We start from the raw sequence: 17,306 nt of genomic DNA on the forward strand, positions 1-17,306 counted from the left end.
CAACATTGCTCTCTATCTTACACCCCACCTTGTGCCATCTTGAAATGATGCTGAGAAGCATGGTCCATTTGGTCACCATGTGGCTGCTTGTTGATTTGTGTGAGTCTGGCATCCCTACCTGGAGTGAGCAGAGCTGAAAAGCTGAAATAGATATTTCCCAGTTTGAACCCACCGAAACCTAACTTTTCCTGAGTATGCTTGGCTTAAGTTGGCAACTATATAAATTGCAAAATGCAAATAAAAATGTGTTAAAATGGCCTGGAGAGGAAAAAAGAGCTTTTATGGATGATTCAAATAAGTTTTTTTCTATATATTTAGTTTTTCATTATGTGTTAATGTTGTCCTTACATTTGAGATGCTTTCTTGATGACAAAATTTATTGTGACATATTATGTCACAAGCAAGATGCTTCAAATAAAGAAAAGATGCAATAAAAGAATAAAAGAAGGATTTACTTTGAGACAGAAACCAATGGGCAGACTTGTTGCATGGTGTGGTTATCAGGAATGACATGAGATGAGAAGGTGGGTTCTGAGAAAATGTAAAAGGAAGAAGAAAATTACTGAAGTTTTGTGAAGAATAGCAACTGGTTTTAAGGAGAAGTGTGTTTGTGAAACATAAATGATAGTTTGGCTACTATTCTTATGATTTTGAATGCAGTTGTTTATTTTCCTTACTCTAACTCTGAACGTGATGGTAATTCAGGCCAATGCATCAGTAGCAAACAAAGCAGGAGGAAGAAGGCAGAAACTCAGAGTGCATACATGGGATGGCCAATGCTTAATAATTGAAAGATTGTGAACTGAACAAAAACCCTTGGGGAGCTTTGGAAATATACATTAGAAGTAACTTTTTTAAAAAGAGAAAGAGAAGAATGCTATAATGTTTGAGAAATGTTTCCTCAAAATTTAAAAACTAAATCTTCCCCTTATTCTGCTGTTCTCTCTCTCTCTTTCTCTTTTTATTATTCCTATTTTGCAGGTGAGAAAACTGAAATTCTGCAGGCAAAGTAGCTTAATTAAGATCACAGAGCTACCTGGTGGTGGAGCAGGAATTCAGGAAGGAATCTGTTTCTGAAACCTTTGATTTTTAAAAACTGAAATAGAAAGGCAGTTTTCTTCAAAAGAGCAATCAATGCTTGGGAAGGACCCCAGCAGGAATGGTGAGAAGGCAATAGTCTAAGATGGTGGGAGCTCTTCTCTACCCATTACCTACAGCATCTATGAAGAACTTTTATTTCAAAATGCATTGGTTTTACCTTTAGGAAAGGAGCACGAAGTACTCTTTTTATAGTACCCTGTTGAGGGCAGGGAGGTAGGATTTGAGGGGAGAGGAGAGGCACATAACACATACAAGATATGTTATGGGGCAAGATGGAGGGGAAATTAGCCAATTCCAGAGACCATGAGGCTGTGGGCTTCCCGAGGGCAGAGGCTTAAAATGTCTTGGAACTTTTCCAACTTCCCCTAACCCCTGCAAATAAAGCAAGTTATTTACAAATGCAGTAGAAATTCGTATAGTAGAACATATTAACTATTTAGGAGAAAATTAATTTCAAGAGAATCTGTTATAATAGCAATTATTTGTCTAATATAAAAATTAGAGTTTCCCATTATTCTGCTGTTTTCTAAGGAGTCTTAACATTAGGCTAAAGACAGATTTGAAAAATACAAACAAACGCACTGCTTATCTAGTACTTTTCTCACTGAAATATGCAATATGTTTTTTTCTCTATTTATCCTGTGTGCTCCCCCTTTTTTCTGTTTTACATGATTACTTAAGTGGAATTAAGACATTATACAGATACTTCATACTCCCTTTCCTCTCTCTTCCCCTCCTTTAACTACTTAGTATTCCAAGATGCAGTATTATTAAATATATCAATGTAATTCCTTTAGGAACTTTATATCATTAATTTACATCACAGAAAATATAGAGTGTAGTATACTCACCCCTTAAAATAACTCATCTATACTTTATGTTACATGAAGAGAAAAAAAATAAATAATTTCCTTTTTTTTATCTATGCATTCCCAGATGAAGGCAGCCTAGTAAAAATATATATATGAACTGGGAAATTCATTAACCTGACCATAAGTCTGCATTAAATGGTACACGTAACTGCAGGCTGTTTTTAAACAAAGGCTCTGCTTTCCTAAGTTCTGTTCTAACAGTAATAGCAAATGATATCACCACTATAGTTGGGTCTCCATATCTTCAATTTTATGAAATGTCTCAATGAGGTGGTTTAATTGTTAATAAATCTAAAGTATTCTACCAGGATGCTTCATTAATTAAGACAGGGAAATTTCATTTTACAATGTTTCTTACACTGTATCTCATGAAACATATGCTGTCCAAATTGTTTTAGAAGTGAACCATAAACAAAATACATAGGTAACTTGAGCTTATATTTAGGGAAACACTAGCGATATTTGCAGTGATGGAAGCTTGTTTGTTTTGCACTCAGTACAAAAAAGAGACAATCAGACAATCTGTCTGTGCTAGATCTGGAGGGGAAATTGTTAAAGGACTAAAGTTCTAAGAAAGATTCCTGGCCTATAAATTTTAGTTCAAAATAGGAAAAAAGAGAAAATAGTTGAAATATTAAAATAAATTCACCTATATCTACCTATTAAATTTTTTAAGTTGAATTTTTTGCTTTTCTTTGGCTTGCAGACTAAGCCCAGAGAGAAGAAAACATTCTTTTGCAGTAGTTTTAAACGGCAGGCTATGGCAGGTGCTGCAGACCTGTTTGTAACCCAATCCCAGGAGCTGCTTGCTGATGGGGAACATTGTTGGAGGCAGCTGGAGGAGCCTGGTGAGAAATGGTCCGTGCAGCTCAGTAAGAAAATGGCCCATTTTGGCTGTTTTCATGTTAAAAAGTGCCTATCAATTTTAAAAGCATTTAGAGGAGACTGAATTTAAACGGGCACCTCTGAGAAGTGAGAAATTAAACTCTTTGACTTATTACTGTACTACTATAGGTTCCCCCTTTAAGCTCTCACTCCTTCATTTTCTTTGTCTTTCCTCCTTTTCACATCTCTTTTTGCCCCACTTCCTTTCCTGTACAGGCTCATGCTTACCTGTTGTGATACAGTTAGTAAAGCTGTCTACATGCTCTGATGTGTATGAAGTATCTGCGAACACTGATTCATTTACCAACACTGCTTAGAGCGAAGCATATCTCTGCTACTTATCAAACTCTTGACAAGTGGTTTCCATATTTCATATTCCATGTTGTGTATCTCCTATATTCCAAGTTCTCCATAGAGAACAGGATGAGAACTGGAAAAGTCTGATCAAGGTGACCAGTGGAAAGGGGAAGAATGTTGTTAATCCCTAAAGGGGAGCCAGGGAGTTCTGTGGCAATACTGGGGCTTCTTGAATCCTTGTTGTGGTGGCTCAGGGGTTACTGCAAGGGTGCAAGTGACAATAGTACAAAGCAGTATTTCCTAGACCTGTGAGAAGATCTAGGTATCACTTAGATAGTGATATCTAAGAGATTACTTCTTGGGTGTTTTTAAGTTTTTAAATAATGAGTTATGTGGCAAGAATTACACATTCTTACATATATTTTTATACAGGTGATCAAACATAATCATTAGGATATAGAGTTTAGAAGTAACATAAAATACAAGCAGTTAAAACAGTCTAATAAGTTATTTGCACAGAGGTCTACAGATACAGTTGATCACTGCTTAGTTTTAAGTGAATAAATAGGAATGCTTTATTCTCTTCTAGTCATTTAACAAACATTTATTGAGTAACTACTGTGAACAGAAAATGTTTTACATACTGCAGATAAAGCAGTGAAAAAGATAGGCAAGGACTGTTTTAGCTGAGCTTATATTCCAAATGTGTGTGTTGAGGTAGGGAGAAGGTTGCCAAGAACTGTGAAGAGCCTGATATTTTGCCATACTTGCAAGCTAACAAATTGGCCAGCTACAGTTTCATGACCTCTGGATTAGCGACAAAGTATAGTTTGTTATTAACAGCCATGCAGTAGCCAAGTAGCCATTATTTTCCTTGTGCTGGTTCCATGAACCCCAATACTCACAGGGCAATGTGAAGCAGGCCAGTAAACACCTACACCTGCAGTGAGTTATGTTACAGGACCGTGATTTTAAGCTTAAGGAACCCTAATGTTTTATAATGGGCAGTAATTATGCATGTCCTTTACTTTTAGGGAGACACTCATTCTCTCTTCCTGTTTATAAGTAAACCTGCCCTTAGCCCTGGAGGGGAACACTGTGTCTAATTTCAAAATTTATTCACTGTTTTTTTTAATCTGCATGTCTGTTTTATTTCCATTAGAAAAATATTATCTGTCTACAATTTTGGTCCACTTTCTTCTTGACCTCTACCATTCCAATTTAAATACTTTAATTTTACTCAAATAAAAGCAGAGTCACACATCTGACATGAGAACAAAATGTTTCATATCATTAAATTAGTTTGAATTAGGTGTGCTCTTGTTTATTTCTTAGAAAAAATAACTCATCTTTCCTACCTATTATTTTCCTCTTATTTATTTGAGTCACTCTTTAGTAATGAGTATCTCTTTCCTACATTCAGTAATATGGGTGTAAATAATAATAATTTATTACATCAGTAACTGGATTAATCATCTAATCTTCAACTCGTGCTTAGCTCTCCATATTCTATGGTATTTCCATAATAACTTCAGGTATTTTAGTCAAACTCACATTTTCATCAGTTCTAAAAATTAAGATGTTATATCAATTGTAAAAGTCAAGATGTGAAAAATTTCAGACTAAATAACACTGGGCCACTTATAGTCATGCTGTTGTGAGAGGTGCTTGGTCAGTTACTTCCTCAATTTCAACTCGGCCTCCTTTGGGCAAAGCAGCAACCAGGTAAGCAGCACTTGCAGGAAAACTACTCTTGAAGTACTGTTTGTAGATTTCATTGACAGTAGGGAAGTCATTTATGTCAGCCAACAGAACAGTTGTTTTTACTGCATTAGTGAAGTCACAACCTGCAGCTTTCAGAATTTTACTCATGTTCTTGCTTAGCTTCTTTTGTTAAACAAGCCCAAGCTGTCCACTTGAAGGGTTCATGCCTATCTGTCCTGAAATGTAAGTTTGTCCTGACTAACACAGCTTGACTGTAGGGCCCAATGGCCGCTGGGGCTTTCGTGGTGCTGATCGCCTTTCTGATTAAGGATGACCTGGCTAACCCTTCTCTCTTGTGGCCCCTCCAGGAGAACTCCCTGTACCATTCCTGCTTGCTTCTTGCCTGACTGACCTATTCACTGTTCTGAAAAGATTGTAGTGGCTCTGCTTGCAAGATGTGCAGAAACATGAGAGACCCTCCAACAGTGGACAGAGAGGAGATAGTCATATTTATACTGAAATATTTATGTGAACTATGAAGTATATTGAACTCAGGCAAATCTCAGTTTTGACTAGTGATTTACATCAGTGATACTGGTTCCCAGTATCAGTTTCTGCAGTCTTGTGAAAGAGCATGAACTCTGTATTACCTGGTGGACTGACCCAGTGCCATGTGAGCAATGTGGATCATGAGCAATGTGTGGATCAGGATTCACTTTTCCACTCTGTGTCTCACTGTCTGTGTCACTTGGACTGATTGCATAGATTCTCTAAATCTGTTTCTTATAAACTGGGAGTAATAAAACCTGTCTGATGGAGTTATTGGAAGATTAAATAAATAACATTTGTAAAATACTTAGCATAAAGTCTAGATACAATAAGCATTCAAAGGGTAGATAGTTTTGTTTACTATCATAGGTGTCATAGACTCTGCTTTTAAATTTAATACTTATAACAACACTGTAATATGATCTTCATTTTATAAATTAGGAAATGGAGACTCAGAGATTTGTCTGAGGTTACTGGCTAATAAGAAGTAGAGCCACAATTCTAACACAGTTCAGTCAGTGTCAAAGTTCACATCATGTACTACCCAGTAGACTTTAGGGGTGAATCTCTCTACTTCCCAGTCGAATTTCCTCATTTGGAATCCACCTCTACGAGTGCAATGGCTCATGCTTGTAATCCCAGCACTCTGGGAGGCCAAGGAGGGCATATTGCTTGAACTCAGGAGTTTGAAACCAGCTTGGGCAACATGGAGTAACCCCGTCTCTACAAAAAATACAAAAATTAGCCAGGCTTGGTGGTGTGCGTCTGTAGTCCCAGCTACTTGGGAGGCTGAAGTGGGAGGATCTCCTGAGCCCAGGGAGATGGAGGCTGAAGTGAGCCGATAGTGCCACTGCACTCCTGCCTGGGTGACGAGAGTGAGACCCCCAGCCCAAAACAACAACAACAAACAGACAAAACCCCCAAATCTGCCTTTGCCATTTATTATCTGTTTGATTTTGAATAAAATCCTTTATATAAAAAATGGGGATAATAACAGCACCTACCAGGTAAGGTGGTTATCAGGATGAAATGAAATAATATCTGCATAATGCCTGACAAATAGTAATAAAAACACATTTATTGATATTATTATTAGTTTTTATTACTATTATTATGACAGTAACACGGAGGCAAGCAACATTACTTATTCCCGATGACCATTCACCTTCACAGAAACCTGAGCTGCAGTGTTTATAGCCTTCTGTGATGTAAATTTCCTATAAGCTATATATTAGAATAGTTTTGAGGATCAATAAAGACATTGATTATAAAGTATGGTGAATGCTTCATACATAACCTTAGATTTGATTACAGGAAAGAGGAAAACATAATGTTATATTAGTATAAAGATAAATTTGCTTTTCTATTTTCTCTTCCATTCCCCTAATAATTTTGGTAAAATATACAGCAGTGCATATTGACCCCAAAAATGAATAAAACATCACTTAATTTACTTTAGCTCATACATTGGTTGTATGGGTTAACTCACCTTACATACATTTTATACAGTACTTAACATTTATTTTAGAGAAAACATTAGCAATATGACTTTTCATTAATGCTTAGTAAATATTTTGCTAATGCAATATATAATTTTAATTTTGATAAAAATAGCATTGTGGACAAGTCAATGGGACCAAAAATACTATCTTCATGATTCTTTAGCTTCTAAAGACAAATTGCTACATTTAAAGGTTATGCCAAATTTGAAAAGCAACATAGGATAGTGGGAAAGACCACGGATTCTACAGCCAGCATTCCTGGGTTTGAATCCCAGCTTTGGTACTTAACTACTTGTGTGAACATGGGCAAGCCCCTTAAGCTATTGGAGGCTCATCTCCTTATCCAGAAAATGGGGACGATAAAAGTATATACCTAATAGAGTTGTTGGCAGGGTCTGGGAGTGCATGAAGTAATATACATGAAATGCTTGAACAACCTCCTGGTCCACGGTAATATCATACAAGTGTTAGCTATTGCTATTGCTATCCTTTTAGCCACTTCATGAATAATCTTCTATACCATGATTCTCCGAGCATCAGGATATGCAGGGACTGGGGACCAGTGCTGTGAATCACGGCTGCAGAAGACCCTAGAATACTGCCTTCAATAGCAGGACTTATAAGAAATCACTACTCTGATGGGAATATTTTGATTGAGCTTGTCAGAAGACCTGGTATTGTTGAATGCTTTTTGAAAATATGCTAACGAAATAGCTTCAGATTATATTTTCCTTTTCCAATATTCTTTGTCAATATATGAGTATTTCTGACTTTCACAGCATTTATCAATTACCAGTTTCACTGTTTATGTTGATCAGCTATATTGGTAAAACAAGAGTTCATTTTTTAAACAAAGCATTATATTCAATGATGGTTATTTACCTTTTAATCAGCTTTCTGAATCTTAAAGCATACACATTAAATTTGAAAGCCAAAGATATCTAAAGTCAAAGAAGCTTTTTGTCTCTTATACTGTAGTGTTAGTCTTACATATTTACTTAACGAAGGCTGGCCTCCCAGTTATGGAACCTCTCCCATCTTTCCTAACACATCACCTCAGCCCACCCTTGGTGTCCCTGCCCTTGCCAATTTCCTCTTTCCTATGCCATTTCCCATACTTTCAATATTTTCTTAAGCCTTCTTTAAAGAGGCTTAAGATTCACCCCCAATGCACCTCACCTATTTCTGACCTTCTCTGTAGCTACTGGAATGTTTCTATCTTGTCCTCTAAATTAATAATGGGAAAGCATAAATAATCCCATTTTTTAAAGTCATTTTTCTTGGAAGAGGAATAGGTGATAGCACTTCTATAACACCAAAAGGGCACTGTAGGGTGAGAAAAAGGAGAAGGCCAAAAACTTGTTGAAAACCACATTCTTGGCCGGGCGCAGTGGCTCATGCCTGTAATCCCAGCACTTTGGGAGGCCGAGGTGGGCGGATCACGAGGTCAGGAGATTGAGACCATCCTGGCTAACACGGTGAAACCCCTTCTCTACTAAAAATACAAACAAATTAGCCGGGCGTGGTGGCACAGGCCTGTAGTCCCAGCTACTCGGGAGGCTAAGGCAGGAGAATGGCGTGAACCTGGGAGGCAGAGCTTGCAGTGAGCCGAGATGGTGCCACTGCACTCCAACCTGGGAGACAGAGCAAGACTCTGTCTCAAAAAAAAAAAAAAAAAAAAAAAAGAAAACCACATTCTTCAGGAAATAATCATGGTAATAGTAACATATCATAGGAGCACTGATGAAGAAAATATTAAGGCAAAAGGCAAAAGGTACTTTGTTTTTTTCAACCATTTTAATGATGAATGGTTAAGATAAGCGGATGTATTTCTAAGTGCTAATAGTTTAAAGCACTCCCTTCTTCACCAAAAGACATTGATCCTTTCTCTAGGGTACTCATGCCAAATGGAAATTTTGGTGGACAGAGTCTCTTTAATGTAACCCTCCTGAGAAAGGCGTGCTAAAACATGAAGAAAAGCGACCCGACCATTCAGAAAAAATAAAAATAAAAAAACAGAAATGAAAGTGAGGCTTACATTGTATCTATAAGATACAAACTGATTTTTTTCCTCCTACAGCCAGCTACAGTGATTTAAATAATAATTTACGTATTTACTAAATTCCCATAGAGATGTACCTGCTGTTTTGATCCTTTCTTAATAGCAATACATTGTGATATATGGAAGCCCTTTGAAGAATCTCAGCCTGTGCTAAAAATCATGTGTTGGCCGACTGGATCCATTCGAGGAATTTATGGTCCAAATTAGCGTGAAATATTCAGCAAACGCCGTGTTGTCACGCTGTGTCTCTTTACCAGATTCCCCAGTTCCCAGGTCAGCTAGAGCAATTATTAAAACACCCAATGGTCAGACAAATTTCTGCTAGCAGATGATTTTAAAAGAATGCTAGAGAATCAGTTTGGAAAGGCCTGCAACCAAACACCGCGTTCTCTAGGGAGTTCCCAGTATGGGGCAAGGTGCAGCATTGCCTCCCACTGCTTTCCGTTGTGCTAGCATATCAAAGAAGGAACCTAAAAGGCACGAGGACCTGCTACTGGGGGGAAGAAGGCCTCAGAAGGCGAGAGAAGTGCTGAGTGGTGGCACGCAGCGGCCAGTGCGCCCGTCTGTCTTCTGGGAGCTCATTGCAGCGCAGTAACTGGAGATCCTCACCCGCCCGCCGCGACAAACTCAAGCACATTTTAAAGCAAGGCTCCTGGGAAGAAAACATGCCAGAATAGAGTGGTGTTATTTTTAATGGAGCATGTGTTTGTCTTGCAAGTGTGTCGGAAGGAGGGGAGCAGGTGTCGGGTTCCTGACCAGCGCTTCTGATGCAGGATAAGAGGCCGAGGTTGGATTTCCCATGGCCTCACAAGATCTTTGATTTTGCAAATGGGATGTAATCGTCCAAATTGAGTGTATAACGCTATCCCTTCTCGGTGCGTTTGTACTTGTTTTTAAAGCAAACTGGCCTCAGGGTGCGGATTTCGTGAGCAATCTTAGGGATTGGGCCAGGTCTTGTTAGGTAAAGATTAACAGCCCAATAGACAGAATTGGTGCACCACCGTAAGATTAACACAAGGCAATGGCAGAGTCGATCTAAGATCTTGGAAGGCAAAGATGTGCAACCCCCCTCTTTTTTTTTTTTTTTTAAGAGTAAGAACATGAATTTGTCAGTAATAAATTAATAACCCTCATGTAAGAGAGTTGTCAATATGAGAGACTCTATCTCCCATGTTCAGTAATAAAGCTACCTATTATTTTGGTAAGAAATGCCTAAATTGAAATTCCAAAGGGTATTATGAACTTGAATTAAAAAGGTAATGGATTTTTTAATAAGTTCTGGGTCAAGATGTATTATCAAACTATTTTCCATAGGGCATAGAATATACCGTCTATCCTTTTAATAATGCCAGATCTAGTCTTACATCCAGTGGCCAGCTGAGGCTGCTTGTCTATTATAGCTCTCCCACCATCCCTAACAATGAACAAATAACTAGATGGCCTATGAAACATTTAAAATAGAACTGTCTCCTAGAGAAACTGTTACTAGCAGAGACAGGTTTGATCCAGACCAGGATAACCTGCTTTGGGAAAGAGCAGATCAATATTGTTTGGGAGTAAGTAGTGGAAGTAAATATTATGGTGAATTAAGTTAATCATAAAACAAATGATCTGTGCACTGACATGCAGCCTGATTCTACCTAATTGTTCTGATGCAGTACTATGTGAAGGATAATTCTGTGTGCTCTGAAATTCAGAGGGCTTTCAAAAAACAGTTTTAATTATACAAACCATTTGTTAGTCATGAAAGCGCTATATCTGCAAATCCTTAAAGACTGGCAAAGAACTTGACCATGCATTTGAAAAGTGGTCTGCATATTCTAAGTTATAGGAGATGAGTTTTCTTCTTTCCTGATTTATGGCTTGGGTCCAAAGCCAAAGTTATGTCTTTAAACCATTCTTTCTGTCATGCCTAACTGTCTGACTCTGCGATACTCTACAAACTTACCTCTTTTTGTGTGCTCTCGTAGAGTATTTTCTTGCTGCATCCCTCATTCTTCTTTCCATCTTTGCTGGGTCTGGAGGCAGGTAGTATTTCTATATGTAGCCATGGTGAAAAAGGAGGGTAAACTTGTTGGCTAAAAGGTAGCTGAACTCAACAGACATAAGTGTACTCTAAATGAAAAAGTAAATTATTGAGTTATAAATGGACAGAAAAAACTGCTTCATTACATGTTTGGATAACCTCTGGTCAGGCATGAGTTAGTATAGGACGTTGTCATAGCTATCTTCATAGTTGCATTAATTTTTAGATGGTTTTAGATTAATGCAGGAATTTATACTGTAGCTTAATATTGGAAGCATTAAATTCATTGTTACAAATTGTCTTCTGTTTTTTATGTCTTCTATAAAACAAAAATCTCCATAAGATAAAAGAATGCCTGCCTCTCTCATCATGGACACATGTAGAGAGAGAGAGTGGATCTGGAAAACAAATTTATACTTTTTCTGGAAATGGGAACCATTCATAAACCATTTAATGAGTTCAAGGTCTCCTTGTTCTCATTCTGCCTCCTATTCATATAGACTGTTGGCAACCAGAGGTAGCTGGGCTAGTGACGCATTATTGGATGAATCTGCTTCAAACTTGAAGATTTATGAAAACTCTGAATGACAGACAAAAATATACATTTTCCTTTTAAAAAGGGTGAGATTAATATTCAGCAATCACAATATATAATTAAAGAGAAAAATGAAATGAACTGTTTATGCAGGCACAAATAGTTGGTTTAATATTACAAGAGACCAGAAAGTCTGAGGCAAAATTTTTAAATTTTGCTCAAGGGTTTAAAGCCCCTCTGAGGTGTTCCTGCAGGTATAACCCTATTGCCATTTTTATGCATGTCATGAACTTGTTTAGCAGCTGCATTTATGTGAGATGCTCAGTTGTCTCCCGATGCTGCCTGCCTCCCTGTGTGCATCTTTATGTACTATATGCCCTCATTAATTTTGGAAAGAATTTTAAAGAGTGCTCAAATAAGACTTCCAAATAGTAGCCGGTATTTTTTTTCTTTAGGTGTTGGAGTGCAAAGCTCATTGAAGCAACCCCTAGATGGCTGAATTGTATCCTAAACACAGTCCTAGATAAGACAAAAGACTAACTGATGCCTAGAGGTCTCAATAAACCTTCTAACTCGGTTAAAATTTTGTTCCTGCTTCCTTCCTGCAGCTCTAGGTCCCAGTTTTAAGTTCTATTCTTCATCTCCAAACTTTAGACATTGGGCAAACTGCTGGTTTCCTTTATGTGAAAACTTCATCAACTTGTGTTTGATTGTCACAGAGTAGTAGCTTGGCTAAATTTGTCTCCACGGTTTTTTCCCCCTAAAGGAAGTCTACAGTAATCTTGTAGGGTGGGGTTGGGGAGGTTCTGTATTGTTTGGATACTGTGTATAGGATAATGCTGAGAAAGGAGGATGTAAAAAAATGATAGTCACTAATCATTTCTATATTCTCAGGAGGTTTCCTGGAATGGAGTAGAGAAATACAAAATCTGGGGTTTCCTCGTCCATGCTATGTAACACAGGCCATCAGAAAGGGAGTTATTGAGGCATCTAGGGTATGCAAAGATGACTGAGAGTTAAGAAATGAATAGTTGAGAGTAGGGAATGAATTAGAAGTTGTCTTGATTGCTGCTGTTTCTTGTTCTCTCCCATGAAGATGGGCATCTTTTTATATCCAAGTCTTTCCACCACCAGGATGCTCTGACCTCTAGGTGTCTACCTTGGGATCTCTATTCCCCAACAGCCTACCGTCACTCCACTCACAGGTGGCTCAGCACATGGCCCTGCAGAGTGAGATATAAGATTCTTCTTCCCACTTTGGTCTTTTCATTGCTCCTGCTCCCTGGACCCCATGCCTGCTCATTGTGCCCTGCCTCTTCATCAACCACAGCCCAAGAACCTCCCCTCCCCTTTGATATTTATGGGGGTGACACTTTTGCTTTCCTTTAAAAAAGGAAGTCTGTCTCTTCATTTGCTCTTTGGAAAAGTAATTCACATTATCAGGAAAATTGGGGGTAACTATAAAGGCCATTTTTTGTTTCTGGTAAAGAATATTTAATAATTAATGGACACATAATTGAACAATACAGATATTATATGGAGAGAAGTATTCCCTTTTTAAGTCTCTTCTACTCTTTTGGGTAAATCAAAGAGAAAATTCCAGTTTGGTGTTAATATGACTTTAAGTTCTCCCTCACTCTGACTAATATCCCTTTTTAATGCAAAAAGTAGACCTCAGGCTCAAAGCCCTGTTGTTGGTAGTACCTGCCCCACTCTGACCCAGACAAGACTCTCAATGATAAGAATTTTAAGTCAGAAGTGAAAGGAGAAAAAAAAAAATCTCAAGTGTCTTGGTGAGAAAGGATGTCACTCCCTTATGTTAGGCCTAGGCCCAGTTGGAAAGAAGACCCAGAGAGAAGTGGCTCTCTCATTCATTTGTGTCTATTATTTCATTGATTTCTGAGCAAATTAGAGGCTCTGTGGAAAAGGACTGGCAAGGAAATATGGAACAGCATGAATGTAGCATTCTACTTAGCACGAGGAAATGTGTTATGCATATATTAAACACGGGCTCTTTCAGAGAAAATTGTGAAAATAGCTCTATGTGAAGTTCTTTGTGTTGATTTGTAAGTTATTAAGGTAAAACCATTTTTCCCTCCTGAAATTCTACAAAAATCAGTTGGTTAAAATACAGATCATGTTCTAGAAGGAAGTTTATAGGGATGTAAAATGCTGAGACAACCAGAAATCCCACATTTTAGATGTCAGGGCATTTGATTCATTCCTGTTAAGCCTTGGACATCAATAAATAAAATCCTGGCTGACTGAATGTGTAACCTTATAAATTTAAGTGCTCTTTACTCTGAAGACCTGAAGTTCTTCTTTTTAAAAATCTTTTAAAGAAACTGAGAATCCCCTGAGTTTGTTGACTCTAGATGAAGTCCACAGGGCAAGCCAGGTTCTAACTTTCACTCTATACATGTTAAATTTATACCAACTTTATGTTACGGGTGAGTCTATGAATAATACAATTTAGGGATTCTGAATTTATGAATGAACAGGCAGCTTTTAACTCCTTCTGGGAGCAGGCACCATATGCCATTCAAAGGTAACTTCCCTTAGATTTACATTTCATTTATTCATCTTGCGCCTCTAATGTCAAGTGCTGTGTCAGGCCTTGAAAGGAAACGTAACAGCGAATAGCAGTCCAGAGAAAGAACGATAAAGCTGACAAACGGTAGCCTCCTCCATAAATCAGAGATTCCACTGAGAGAAGTTGACGGTTGAGCCTATACATTAGAAAAAGAAATGTAGAAGGAGGAAAAGAAAACAATAGTATGAAACTCGCTATGACTCAGTGAATGAGAAAAATGAATCACAAGGAAACCTGGCAGAATAAAAATTATCTGATTATTGTATGAAGCAAAATCTTCAAGAAATAAGCTTGTTAACTAGTTCTGAAGAAAAATGAAAATGAGAATTATTATGTGTAATTATAAGAAAAGAGATGAAAACCAATCTAAATTTAGAAAATGTCAAGATCAGACCTTTCTAAACAAGGTAGAATTGAAGTAGAAGGATGAACACAGATATGGCCAAGCAGGTAAGAGGTCAGAAGGTGACAAGTACAGGCACCTTCCAAAGCAGGATGGGTGACATTTGCTTTTTTCAGTTTGTATTAGGAAAATTCCCACTTCAACCAGGTTTTTAGAGTTTTAAGATGAGTAGATTTAGTAATTGTGGATAAATGGTTAAGCATGGAGCTTTAGAAGATGTCTGAAATTGAGGAGCCCTCTTACTTAAACTTCGTTAGCCTCACAGTAAATCTACCTCTGGTCCCCTTTGCAGAATCATGCCTCATGTGATGGAGGAGAAGAAGTGGGCTTTGGGCTGCTGTGTTGGGCAAGAGACTATGATTCATCTTCCTGCATGGATTGCCTTGAGTCATGCTGTCCTCATCATTAGAATGGTAAGCTAGAGAGAGAGAGAGTTGTGATTAGGGAGTGGGTTTAAAAGATAAAGAAGTTATTTCTGGCTAAAGTAATGAAGACCGTATTGCTACTGTGTTTCAGAAGTGTATATGCATCAGTGAAACCACTTTTGTCTCTTTTTGAATGGCAAGATATACCAGAGACTGTGCCGGATGCTTGAGATATACAGATGAAGAATGAATGATGAATGAAACTTGGTTTTTGCTGTTAGAAAGCTTATAAGTTGGAGATGCAAGCATAGGAGGTAGGAGGATAGAGGCAGAAGGAACCCAGAGTATCCATTTGGGATGGAACCTCACATTAATTTTTTTTTTTTTTTTTTTTTTTTTTTAGACAGGGTCTTGCTCTGTCACCCAGGCTGAAGTGCTGTGGCACAATCTCAGCTCATTGCAATTTCCACCTCCTTGGGCTCAAGCGATCCTCTCACTTCAACATCCTGAGTAGCTGGGACTACAGGTGTGCACCACCATGCCCTACTAATTTTTCTCTTTTATGTAGAGACAGGGTTTCGCCATGTTGGCCAGCTGGGTCTTGAACTCCTGAGCTCAAGTGTTCTGCCCACTGCAGCCTCATAAAGTGCTGGGATTATGGGCCCAAGCCACCGCACCCAGCAGCATTCATTCATTTAACAAGTATTTGTTGAGTATTGTATTATTTTAAGAGCTGTGGATCTGGTAGCAAACAAAATAGCTCAAAATGCCAGTATACATGGCACTTTTATTCTAGTGGTGAGAAACAGACAGTAGATAAACTACTAGTATAGATATAGATGTATACATACACATACATATACAGGCAGATGATGGTGAAAACTGTGGTAAAATAAAGCAGGTTACAGGAGATAGTCAGCTGTTTCTTTTCTTTCTCTGTACGTGTGCATCCATGTGCATCTGTGTGTGTGTGCCCGTGCGCATGCGTACATGTGCAGGGAGCTATTGCTGTTTTATACAGAGTGGACCAGAAGTCAACAATAAGATGACATTTCAAAAGGGATCTGAAAGAAATGAGAAAGAGGCACGATGGGAAGCACTCTCTGGGCAGAGAGAATAGCAAGTGAATGCGTCTAGAAGCAGTGGTGTGAGAGGTGTGTCTGAGGAACAGCAAGGGAGGGCTGGTGAGGCTGGAGTGGAGTCAGCAATGCATAGAGGGGAAGGCGATAAGGTCAGAGAGGTAGCAGGGGCCAAGGCAAGAGTCATCTCAGGCCATGGTAAGGACTCTGGGCTTTAAGCGTGGTGGGGAGCCCCTGGGAGGAGCCATGTGGGCAGAATCAGCTCTAGAAGGGCAAGCCTACAAGCAGGGGGCTCAGTTAGGAGACTGCTGGAATAATCTAGGTGAGAGATGATAGTTGCTCTAACTGGGTTGGTAGCAATGGAGGTGAGAAACTTTTGGTTTCTTGTTATATTTCAGAAAGGAGCCAGCAAGATATCCTGATAGGTCAGGTAAGGAGATGAGAGGCAATGTTTTTTCTTGAGCAACTAGAAGGTTGGAGTTTTAATTTAATGAGATGAGAAGAACAGTAGGAGGAACAGTTTGGGAGGTGGTGATGGGATTTCTGTATTGGACTTAAGTTTGAGGTTTTCATTCGACATCTGATTGGGAATATCAAGTAGGCATTTGGATGTGTTTGGAGTTCAGGGAACAGGGTGAGGCTGGAGATGAATATGTGGGAGTTAAGACCATACGTATGGTATTTAAGGTCATAAGATTAAACACAATCACCTAGGGAATAAATATAAATAGAGGAAAAATAAATATGGCATGTTTCTTTTCATGAACTTTTGGACATACTTTTGTTGAACCTCTGGAGGTGGGATTGGGCATTTGTGAACGTAGGTTCCTGCTATTTCTCTCTTTCTCTAAAAATACATGACATGATTTATACATCCCAACATTTCATACAATGCTTTTCATAATCTGATGCATACCTACTCACTTCTCCAGTTTCAGTTCCACCAAACAGCAAAAGCATCACACTGTTTCATGTCTGTGTGTGCCTTTTGCTCATGCATTTCTACTTTGCGGAAAAGCCCACCCTGCTCCCAACCCCAGCTTATATCCACACAAACACACACATACACTTCACACTTCTGGGTAATATCTATTCATTTCTAAGACCCTAAGTGTCATGTCCTTCAAAATACCTTCCCCTCAGCTTGTCTCCAGGTGGGTTGAGCCCATCTTCTATGCTTTATCAGCCCGTGCTTGGGAATAATTCCTTATCTCATTGCTTTATAATTATTGTCTCTTACTGTCTGCCTAATCCTTGGTACAGGGAATACTCAAAGCATTTATGAAAGTTTACCAACATGTTAACAGACAAGATAGAGAAAAGTGATGAGTGA

The 17,306-nt window shown here is 38.5% G+C and overlaps 1 pseudogene; it reads right to left on the reverse strand.

Annotated features, from left to right (window-relative positions):
* Positions 1 to 4,802: 4,802 nt before the first annotated feature.
* On the reverse strand, positions 4,803 to 10,979 carry LOC130541210 (2-iminobutanoate/2-iminopropanoate deaminase-like; annotated as a pseudogene).
* Positions 10,980 to 17,306: the final 6,327 nt, after the last annotated feature.

This window comes from Pan paniscus, chromosome 1 (genome assembly GCF_029289425.2).
Source record: "Pan paniscus chromosome 1, NHGRI_mPanPan1-v2.0_pri, whole genome shotgun sequence".
Taxonomy (NCBI): domain Eukaryota; kingdom Metazoa; phylum Chordata; class Mammalia; order Primates; family Hominidae; genus Pan; species Pan paniscus.